Raw genomic sequence first — 12,349 nt, forward strand, 5'->3', positions numbered from 1 at the left:
GGTAGAAGCTAAAAGTATTCTACCAAATCTGTGAACAATTGTCCCTCCTGCTGATTGTTCTGAAGATGCTTAATTTTTGTCATGGAGATCAATATGCACAACATATGGTTAGTATGCTCTACATTCCACGAATCGATTTTGCAAATCACAACCATTTTATATTTCTATTCTGATTTTGCACATTCATCAATCAATGCTGCTCTAATTTGCTTACCAGGGAATGCATGAGTGGCTCAGGCCAATTCAGCCGCCAGTTTTTCCTGCACCCTTCAGAAGTACATTCCTAGATATTACGGGATGAGATTGAGAACCAACAATGTGGGGACTTATGGAGCAGAAGCCCGATTCTGCCACTCCACAATCATACATGCCAGACCTATTGTAACACTGTTTAACTTTTTTCATTAAAGTATTTTAGCTGGTGTTTCCATAAGATTTTTTTTGTTGGGAATAAAGATCACTCAGTTGTTCCCAGCTGTGTCACCCTAGATCCATTTTGTACTGCACCTAAGAGGATGGGTAGGCAAATTACATCTAGGCCTCCAGCAGTATTGCTCTGAAATTGGAACCTCACCATGATGACACAAATTAGCAATACACCTCCCTGCCTGTAAGCTTTGTTGCCAATTTCTCCCTTCTACTCCAACTTGCATTTATATAGCACCTTTAAAGTAGTTAAATGTCCCAAAATGCTTCACAGGAGCATTATGAAACAATGGTTGACTGGGAGCCACATGAGATATTCGGAGAGGCGATCACAAGGTTGGTCAACGAGGTGAGTTTGAGGGAACATCTTAAAGGAGGAGAGGTTTAAGCAGTGAATTCCAGAGCTAAGGGCCCAAGCAGCTGCAGATGCAGCCCCCAATGCTGGAGCAGTTGAAAATCAGGGATGTGCAAGAGGCCAGAATTGGTGGAGTGCAGAGATCTTAGAGGATTGTGGGGCTGGAGAAGATTACAGAGATAGGGAAGGGAGATGCCAAGAAAACAAAAATGAGAATTTTAAAATCGAGGCATTGCCGGACTGAGAGCCAAGGTTGGTTAGTGAGTACAGGGGATGATGGGTGAGCAGGACTTGGTGCGAGTTACGATAGGGGCAGCAGAGTTATGGATGAGCTCAAGTGTACAGAGGCTGCAGGCCAATCAGGAGAGTATTGATACAGTTTGTGTCTAGAGGTGACAAAGACATGGATGAGAACTTCAGCAATTGAGCTAAGGCAGTGACGGGCGATGTGGTGGTGGAAATAGAAGGTTATTGGTGAAGGAACAGATGTAGAGTCGGAAGCTCAGCTCAGGGTCAAAAAAGACACCAAGGTTTTGAAAGATCTGGTTCTCCTCAGACAGTGGCCAGGGTGAGGGATGGAGTCTGTGGCTAAGGAATGGAGTTTGTGCCAGGGACTGAGGCTTTGGCTTCAGTCTTCCCGATATTTAGTTGGAGGAAATTTCTGCTCATGCAATACTGTGTGTTGGACAAGCAGATTGACAAATCAGAGGCAGTGTATGGGTCAAGAGAGGTGGTGGGGAGGTCGAGACTACATAATGCTTTAGTATAGATTTACTCACAAATACAAACTCATGAGGGCCACATAAACAGTTAGTTAGAATGCCCTTCTGCGCTTACTATCCATTATGAATGATCACATTCAGCAAGCATTTTGTTGTTTGTCTGATTTGGCAGAACTCACTGCTAAACTCCCATTAATCATGATAATCTGTAACTGAAAGAAAAAGCTAACATATTTTTAACATGTTTAAGAACAAAGAACAGTACAGCACAGGAACAGGCCATTCGGCCCTCCGAGCCTGCGCCGATCTTGATGCCTGTCTAAACTAAAACCTTCTGCACTTCCGGGGACCGTATCCCTCTATTCCCATCCTATTCATGTATTTGTTAAGATGCCTCTTAAACGTCGCTATCGTATCTGCTTCCACCACCTCCCCTGGCAGCATGTTCCAGGCACTCACCACCCTCTGTGTAAAGAACTTGCCTCACACATCCCCTCTAAACTTTGCCCCTCGCACCTTAAACCTATGTCCCCTAGTAACTGACTCTTCCACCCTGGGAAAAAGCTTCTGACTATCCACTCTGTCCATGCCACTCATAACTTTGTAAACCTCTATCATGTCGCCCCTCCACCTCCGTCGTTCCAGTGAAAACAATCCGAGTTTATCCAACCTCTCCTCATAGCTAATGCCCTCCAGACCAGGCAACATCCTGGTAAATCTCTTCTGTACCCTCTCCATAGCCTCCACGTCCTTCTGGTAGTGTGGCGACCAGAATTGCACGCAATATTCCAAGTGTGGCCTAACTAAAGTTCTGTACAGCTGCAGCATGACTTGCCTATTTTTATACTCTATGCCCCGACCGATGAAGGCAAGCATGCCGTATCCCTTCTTGACTACCTTATCCACCTGCATTGGACTTTAGTTGTTAAAGGAATAGTGTTCTTTATAAGGACCCTAGTTATGTTTTCAAGGATACTGTGACTCTTTCTAATTGTATGCACAGCCTTATTTTTAATCTGTTCTATGTGTTGTAATAGGATCACACCAGCTGTGTACTAGGAAGAGATGCAGTTGAAACTCCTCCCCTGTGAAAATTAGCATTAATGGGATGTCTCCACATAGAGAATATTCAAAGCTGTCACTGGCCATTTATTTTTATTCTCAAATCAGATTTTGTTTTTTGTTTTCTAAAATTAACATTTGTATGGATTTCCACAGCATACAGCAAAATACCTTTTCACTAAAACAACAGCCCAAGTTTAAAATGGCAAAACACTTTTAATGCTTGCCTTAATTCTGCTCTAAACTATAAGGCTGCTGGTGGTATCAGTAGAATAAAGGAACGATTGGGTCCAGTAATATTGTAACTAATCTAAAGCTCTAGCAGTATATGCAGATCTGATCAGCTTTGTCCCTTACACAGTGCATCTTTCCTTTGTACGTATTTGTATATTATTCTGTGTAGCTACACATCAGTTTCCTTTTTAATTCTCCCTCTCCTGAATGTATAACTCTTTATAAGGTAATGGATCCACAGACATCAGTCTCCTTGCATTACTCAATACTGTATCCAAATGGCAATCAAATGTGTGTGAGCCAGACAGTGAGGGATAAGGCTGTGGCAGGTACTACGACTGAGTTTGATTCACTTTTCATCTTATGTACTCGTATGCCCACTTTCTAGCAGGGTCATTGTATGGCAATTAAGTAACAGGGATCCTTTGTTGTTTTTTCTCCCCTTACTCCCTTATCCACTCCTCCCCAATTTGAGCAGGAGATGGGCAACAGCCAACTGTACCAACCCTGCCACCACCCCAGCTGAGATCTGCAGAACAGGCCCAAGGCGTTAAATGCCTTACTCCTGCCCCTATCACCTAACTCAAAACGCACAAGAAATCCAACTTGTTGTCTTTCTGGTCCTTGTGGTTTAGCTACAAATTTCAAAAATCATCATCTGTGAAGTGTCCTAAAAATATATGTCATTGATCGATCACAATTTGAACTTAGACACAGCTCTTTCGGATCCTGGAAGTGCTAGGATACATTTTGGAAATCAGGCAAAGAAGCAAGAGGTCACCCCAAAAAAAACAGGTCACTCAGCAGGTTTTATGTTTCTTTTCTTGTATCCAACTTAATGTGATTTTTCAGTCCAGGAACCTTTGACATTAAAGTGGAGATTATGTTGAGATTAGACTGCACTCGCAGTAAGTAATTATTCTTCTGGCATGGTCAAGTTAAAGTGTGCATGGGATCGTTTATCTAATACAGTCATTTTTTCCCTAAAACTTTTAATTTCCTTTTTATACATGCTGATTTTACTTGATGGAGTTTTCTATGAGAGAGAGGATGTACAAAAGGGTGCTGAAACAGGGTTTTAGTTCATTTACAATGCACCAGTGCTTAAAATATTTATCTCAGAAGGGAAAATAAAAGTAATTCTAATTGACTAATGATTAATTTCAAACATTTTGTAGTAATGCATTTAAAAAATTAAAATGCTGATTCGGAATGAAAACATATAACTATACATTAAGACAATCCAGTGCACAATTTTAAATGTAACATTAATGCTTTACTCCAAAGTGTAATATTTCAGCAGCACCCTAACTCACTCACATCTAGTTGCTCGTGAGACACAGATGCCATAAAACTAATTCCATTAATTCGCTGCTGTGATAGAAAATACTTTCTTTTTCCACGGAACATGGGTTCAACTCTAACTTGGACTTACGGGCTGAAATTATCCTCTTTCTGCCAATTGCGACTGTGCAAGCATGTCCATAATTTGACACACATTACAGACCAAGAGCTGTAAGGGGGTGTGGGGGGTATTAGAATGGATGACTCTTTTTGGCAGGCAAGGACACAATGGGCAGAATATCCTCTTTCTGGGCCGTAAATCTTTCTATGTTGCCATTCTCGTTGAAGCCAGAGAGGTAACTGATGAGGGGAAAATGGAATACCAGTAACAGTCGCATAGTGGTTATGTTCCTGGATTAATGATCCGGAGACATGACCTCAAATCCCACCATGACAGCTGGGGAATTTAAATTCATTTAATTAAATAAATCTGGGATAAAAAGCTAGCATCAGTAATGGTGACCATGTAACCACTGGATTGTCGTAAAAACCCATCTGGTTCATTAATGTCCTTTAGGGAATGAATTCTGCCGTCCATACGCGGTCTTGTTTGTATGTGAGTCCAGACCCTCAGCAATGTGTTTGACTCTTAACTGCCCTCTGAAATGGCCGAGTAAGCCACTCAGTTGTTAAGAAGATGGCTCAATACCACCTTCTCAAAGGGCAATTAGGGATGGGCAATAAATGCTGGCCTTGCCAGCAATGCCCACATCCGTGAGTGAATAAAATGCAGTTTGGCTTGGCGCAGATTAAAAAGAGTGGTATTTTGCATGTGATGCATTGTTTGATCTAGTTTGATGCTGACACTGGATTCCAAAAGATGAAAAATCCATTGTTCACTGACGGCGATATTAATCACCTTGATTACAGAAAATTCCAGCTGTTGAGTATTTTTCCACTTGAGATATTTTTCCTTCCTTCCCCCATCCCTGTTTAGAGGTTATATATAACAAGTGCTGTTAGGAAGCTTATCCTGTATTAAGCAGGAACAGGCATGTAGCCATATTGCAGCTATGTGTCCATTTCAAAGACTTCCAGATGCTACTATATAATGCACACCCTGACTCATATAATGAACTGGCAGCAACAATTCAGGTGGTTCTTGCCCCTTGTGAGTCTGTTTTTGGGCGCAATCAAACTTTTAAAAATTCATTCCTGGGATGTGGGCATCGCTGGCTAGGCCAGCATTTATTGCCCATCCCTAATTGCCTTTGAGAAGGTGGTGAGCTGCCGCCTTGAACCGCTGCAGTCCATGTGGGATCGGTACACCCACAGTGCTGTTCGGAAGGGAGTTCCAGGATTTTGACCCAGCAACAGTGAAGGAATGGCGATATAGTTCCAAGTCAGGATAGTGTGTGGCTTGGAGGGGAACTTGCAAGTGGTGATGTTCCCATGCACCTGCTGCCCTTGTCCATGTATGTGGTAGAGGTTGTGGGTTTGGAAGGTGCTGTCGAAGGAGCCTTGGTGTGTTGCTGCAGTGCATCTTGTAGATGGTACACACTGCAGACACTGTGCATCAGTGGTGGAGGGAGTGAATGTTTGCGGATGGGGTGCCAATCAAGCGGGCTGCTTTGTCCTGGATGGTGTTGAGCTTGAGTATTGTTGGAGCTGCACCCATCCAGGCAAGTGGAGAGTATTCCATCACACTCCTGACTTGTGCCTTGCAGATGGTGGATAGGCTTTGGGGAATCAGGAGATGAGTTACTCGCTGCAGAGTTCCTAGCCTCTGACCTGCTTTTGTAGCCACGGTATTTATATCACTACTCCAGTTCAGTTTCTGGTCAATGGTAACCCCCAGCATGTTGATCGTGGGGGATTCAGCAATCGTAATGCCATTGAATGTCAAGGGGAGATGGTTAGTTTCTCTTATTGGAGATGGTCATTGCCTGGCACTTGTGTGTCGTGAATGTTACTTGCCACTTACTTGCCTGGATACTGTCCAGGTCTTGCTGCATTTTCTACATACACTGTTTCAGTATCTGAGGTGTCGCGAATGGTGCTGAACATTGTGCAATCATCAGCGAACATCCCCACTTCTGACCTTATGATTGAAGGAAGGTCATTGATAAAGCAGCTGAAGATGGTTGGCCCTAGGACACTACCCTGAGGAGCTCCTGCAGTGATGTCCTGGAGCTGAGATGATAGACCTCCAACAACCACAACCATCTTCCTTTGCGCTAGGTACAACTCCAACCAGCGGAGAGTTTTCCCCCTGATTCCGATTGACTCCAGTTTTACTAGGGCTCCTTGATGCCCATGGAGTTTGACTCCAACTCTTCGTCCTACTTCAATGCAGCAGCCAGCACATCTTTTCTTTCTGATGTTCGCTTGGTCATGTTTCTTTTAACTTTCTCCTTCAGATTCTGGACAGCAAGTGGCAGGAACAAGGGTACTCCTCCTGGATCCCCCTCGAATTCCTTGGGTATCGCCAACCCAAAGCTTCCCACTCCCTCTCAGCACCAGCACATGTGGGTGACCACCCCCCACCACTAATCTTACCTCGGGGACCCTTTCCTTGGGTCCTCGACAGCATCTGGTGAGAATTTAAAGAAATTAAACATAATCATGTTTAATCTTTGTATTGAATATTAAAATTGTGACTTTCTGGAACTTCTATCACAATGGTAACACAAGAAACTCAGATAAGTTGGAACAAGTCGAAACATGAGTTTCTTTTATTAAAAAAAAGACTGGAGGCCAAATAGGGTTGGATCAGTACTCAGCAGGTTAGGAATAGCAATGCTGGACTCGATAAACTTTAAAAGCAGTGCATGACAAACTATCAAATCAGGTATGGAAAGAGAAAAAAATGGAGGAAAGGAAAAATAACAAAAATGTTTGAAATGTTACATTTGTAACATCTTCAGCAACAATTAAAACATGAGGGAATGAGACTCCACACTTGTAATAGTTAATTTTCAGTCCTGGAGAGGTTGATTGGTAGTAATTAACACTTGTCACATCATTAAAAGGGTACTCAGACTGAAAAGGACAAGGCTTAACTTTTTGTAGCGAGTTTAGTTCATATATAGCACGCAAATACAGGAACGTCATGCCATTCAGTGCATTTAATTGGTGAGCTGGACAGCGCGGTGCAGTTTTTGTGAAGCTAATGGCAGAATCATAGAACAGAAATCATAGAAAGTTTACGGCACAGAAAAAGGCCACTTGGCCTATTGTGTCTGTGCCAGCCGAAAAACGCTCCACCCATTCTAATCCCACCTTCCGTACCCCTGCAGCTTATGGCACTTGAGGTGCATATCCAGACGACATTTGAATGAGTTGAGGGTTTCTGCCTCAACTTCCCTTTCAGGCAATGAGTTCCAAGCCCCCACCACCCTCTGGGTGAAAATGCTTTTCCGCATCTCCCCTGTAATCTTTCTATCAATCACTTTAATTCTATGCCCCCTAGTCACTGATCTCTCTGCTAAGGTGAGTAGGCCCTTCACCTCCACTCTATGCAGACCCCTCAAAATTTTGTACATTTCAATCAGATCTCCCCTCAGCCTTCTCTGTTCCAAGGAGAACAACCCCAGCCTATCCAATCTTTCCTCATAGCTGCATTTTCCAGTCCTAGCAACATCCTCATTAATTTCCTCTGTACCCTCTCTAGTGCAATTACATCCTTTCTGTAATGAGGTGACCAGAACTGCAAACCGTACTCAAGTTGTGGCCTAACCAGTGATTTATACAGTTCCAGCGTAACCTCCTTGCTCTTATGCTCTAGACCTTGGCTAATAAAGGAAAGGATTCCATATGCCTTCTTAACCACCTTATCGACCTGTCCTGCTACCATCAGGAATCTGTGGGCATATACTCCAAGGTCCCTCACTTCCTCTACACCTCTCAGTATTTTCATGTTAATCGTGTATTCCTTTGCCTAGTTTGACCTCCCCAAATGCATCACCTCACATTTCTCCAGGTTGAATTTCATTTGCCACTTTTCTGCCCATCTGACCAGACCATCAATATCTTCCTGCAGCCTGCAGCTATCCTCCTCGCTATCAACCGCACGGACAATTTTTGTGTCATCTGCAAACTTCTTGATCATGCCCCCGCCATATTTACGTCCTAATCATTAATATATGCCACAAAAAGCAGGGGACCCAGTAATGAGCCCTGCAGAACGCCACTGAAAACAGCCCTCCAGACGCAAAAACACCTGTCAGCAATTATCCTTTGTTTCCTGCCACTGAGCTAATTTGTATTCACCTTGCTGCATTTCCCTGGATCCTATGGGATTTTATTTTTTAACCGGTCTGCCATGTGGGACCTTCTCAAAATCCTTGTTAAAATCCATGTAGACCACATCAACTGCACTACCCTCATCTATCATCCTTGTTACTTCTTCAAAAAATTCAATCAAGTTGGTCAGACAAGATCTTCCCTTAACAAATCCATGCTGATTGTTCTTGATTGACCTGTGCCTTTCTAAGTGACAGTTTATCCTGTCTCTCAGAATAGATTCCAATAACTTGCCCACTACTGAGGTTAGACTGACTGGCCTGTAATTATTCGGTCTATCCCTTGCTCCCTTTTTAAATAGAGGTACAACGTTAGCAGTCTTCCAATCCTCTGGCAACACACCTGTATCCAGTGAGGACTGGAAAATGATGGTCAGACCTTCTGCTATTTCTCTCTTGCTTATTTTAACAGCCCGGGCTACATTTCATCCTGCCTTGGTGATTTATGAGCTTTCAAGGATGCTAATCCCATTAATGGATCCTCTCTCCCTATGTTGATCACGTCCAATACTTCACACCCTTCTTCCTTAGCTGCAATATCTGCATCATCCCCCTCTTTCGTGAAGACAGACGCAAAGTATTCATCAAGAACAATACCAACATCTTCTGCCCCTACACATAGGTTACCTTTTTGGTCTTTTATGGGCCCTACTCTTTCCTTAGTTATCCTCTTACTCTTAGTGTATTGGTAAAACATCTTAGGGTTCACCTTGATTTTGCTTGCCAATATTCTTTCATGCCCACTCTTTGCTTTCCTAATTTCCTTTTTGATTTCACTCCTGCACTTTCGATACTCCTCTCGGCTTTCTGTAGTATTGAATTCTCTGTGTCGAGCATAAGCTTTCCTTTTCTGCCTTATCTTACCCTGTAGGTTCGTTGACATCCATGGGGCTCTAGATTTGGCTGTCTCACCCTTTTTCTTTGTGGGAACATGTTTTCTCTGAACCCCTTGAATCTCCCCTTCGAATGCCTCCCACTGCTCTGACACTGATTTACCTTCAAGTAGTTGTTTCCAGTCCACTTTCGCTAAATCACTCTTCAGCTTAGTAAAATTGGCCTTTCCCCAATTGAGAACTCCAAGTTCTGTTCTATCCTTGTCCTTTTCCATAATTATTTTAAAACTGACTGAATTATGATCACTAGCACCAAAATGCTCTCCCACTGCCGCTCCATCACCTGCCCATCTTCACTTGCTAAAACTAAGTCTAAAACTGTGTCCTCTCTTGTTGGACTTGCTACATACTGGGCTAAAAAGGTTCTCCTGAATGCACCTCAAGAATTCTGCTCCCTCAATTCCTTTCACACAAAAATTATCCCAGTTAATATTGGGATAGTTAAAATCCCCTACTTTTACTGCCCTTATTGTTCTTGCATTTCTCAGAGATTTGCCTACATATCTGCTCTTCTATTTCCCTCTGACTGTTTGAGGGTCTACAGTAGACTCCCAGCAGTGTGATTGCCCTTTTTTGTTCCTTAGCTCAATCCATATGGCCTCATTTGAAGAACCTTCCAACATATCATCCCTTTTCACAGCTGCAATAGTTTCTTTGACCAAAATTGCCATGCCCCCTTCCTTTCTTATCCCCCTCCCGATTGTGTCTGAAAACCCTGTAACCGGGAGATGCCATTCCTATCCCTCCTTAAGTCATGTTTCTGTAATAACTATGAGATCATACTGCCATGTGTCTACCTGTGCCGTCAGTTCATCTGCTTTATTTGCTATACTCCTTGCATTGAAATAGATACCCTTGAGCACTGCCAAACGTTTTTTAAATTTTCTAACCCTCGTTTCCTCTGTCTTCCAGACTCATGCATTAATTTTCTGCCTTCCATTTTCATTTCTGATTTCATCCCTACTGAGTCTACCCTCAGGTCTCCTTCCCCCTGCTAAAGTAGCTTAAACCCTCCCTAACAGCACTAGCAAAAGGTCCCACAAGGAACTCTGTTCTGGTGCAACCCATCCAGCCTGGACAGCTCCCATCTCTCCCAGAGCCATGTCCCAAGAATCTAAAGCCCTCCCTCCTGCACCATCTTTCCAGCCACACATTCATCTGTCTTATCTTTCTATTCCTGTACTCACTTGCACGTGGCACTGGGAGCAATCCAGAGATTACTACTCTTGAGATCCTGCTTGCTAATTTCCTATCAAGCTCTGACTGCAGGACCACATCCCTCTGTCGTTGGTTCCAATGTGGACCACAACTGCTGGCTGTTCACCCTGCCCCTTCAGGATGCTCTGCAGCCTCTCAGTGATATCCTTGACCCTGGCACCAGGGAGGCAACACACCATCCTGGATTCACGTTTGCACCCATAGAAATGCCTGTCTGTTCCCCTGACTATTGAATCACCCATCGCTATGGCTCTTCCAGTCTTCGTTGTACCCCTCTGTGCAGCTGAGCCACCCATGGTGCCATGGACTTGGCTCTGGCTGCACTCCCTCTATTAACCATCACTCTCATCAGCATTCAGAACTGAATACTTGTTGGAGAGTGAGATGCAACCAGGGGTCTCCTGCAGTACCTGCATGTTTCTTTATGACTGCCTGGCGGTCACTGATTCTCTCTCTCCCTGCATAATCTTAAGCTGTGGGGTAACTACATCTATAAACGTGCAATCCACGTAGCTCTCATCCTCTTGAATACACCGCAGTGTTGACAGCTGCCACTCAAGTTCCAAAACCCAGAGCTCAAGCTGCTTCAATTGGCAACACTTTCTGTGCAAATGATTATCCAGGATACGGGAAGCATCCTGGAGCTTCCACATAGCACTCACGAGGTTGTAGCAACCCTGCCATATCTTTATTTATTAGTTGACCTTTTGCTACCGCTAAAAAAAAGTTACCAAAAACACCTTAGAACCATTAATAAAGCCTTACCAGTACTGATCAATCCTACTATTAATCAATACAGTTCACTAGGTAGAATAAACTTTACTCAAAAAAAAATACTCACCAGCTACTCACTTGTTCCTTATTAATACTTAATTTTTTTCTTGTTTTTAGTCTGCCAGTTGTTGAGACGCAGTCCCTAAGCTGCAATGCTCAGCAGCCAATCACCTACCTGATTCCCTGTGATGTCACACATCTTTTTTTTCTCTTTCCGACTGCGGGCTCTGGCTAGTTACAGGCGACAGCGAGACCAGCGGAGTCTCACTGTTTATAGCCCCACTGGTCACACTGATTCATGCTGTTTATAGCCCCGCTGGCCGTGCTGATTCACGCTGCTTATAGCCCCGCTGGTTGTGCTGTTTATAGTTGCACTGTTTATAGCCCCGCTGGTCTCGCTGATTTGCGCTGCTCCGACTGTGTGCAGTCACATTTACTTTTTTCTTAGTTTATTGTTCCCCTCTTTACCAAACTCCCTTCTTCACACTCTGTGCCCTCCAGCAGCACTCAGTGTGGACAAGCAGCACTGAGTCTCCCCTGAATTTATACTCTGAAAACAATGCTGTCAGCTCTGCTAAAGCTGAGAAACCTGTTTAAGCTAGCTACCTAATTTACTAGCTGCAGCTACTCAGCAAGCTTGTATACCCCTGTTTAAACTGTAAGAAACCTAACTTAAACAAGAATTTCAGTTAATTGTTAAATGTAAACAAAACGAAAACTAGACTTTAGCGAGATTAACCCTTAAAATCCACTCACTTACCAGACTCCCTTCTTCACACTCTGTGCCTTCCAGCAGCACTCAGTGCAGACCAGAATGGTGCAACTCGGAGAGCAACTTTCGGACTTTTGAATTTATCTGCACCTCTGGTCTTCACCTGACATAGCTGTACCATTTACACATAAATAAAGGTGAATGCCACTAGCCTCACAATTATTTTGGCATCAAGTTATGGGTGTTACGGTGAGCAACTGCACTCCCCAAGTTGGCATTTACGCATAGAAGCACACCTTTTATTTAGTTGCAGGACAATTTTTTAATTCTTTTGTGGGATGTGGGTGTTGCTTGCTAGGCCAGCA

General features: G+C 43.5%; 1 protein-coding gene across 4 annotated transcripts in view; it reads left to right on the forward strand.

The window, feature by feature from the left end:
- The window catches only part of pak5 (p21 protein (Cdc42/Rac)-activated kinase 5), a 225,675-nt gene that overhangs the window by 165,043 nt on the left and 48,283 nt on the right, over nt 1-12,349 (forward strand). The gene's annotated exons all lie outside the window — the stretch shown is intronic.

This window comes from Heterodontus francisci, chromosome 13, assembly GCF_036365525.1.
Source record: "Heterodontus francisci isolate sHetFra1 chromosome 13, sHetFra1.hap1, whole genome shotgun sequence".
Classification (NCBI taxonomy): Eukaryota; Metazoa; Chordata; class Chondrichthyes; order Heterodontiformes; family Heterodontidae; genus Heterodontus; species Heterodontus francisci.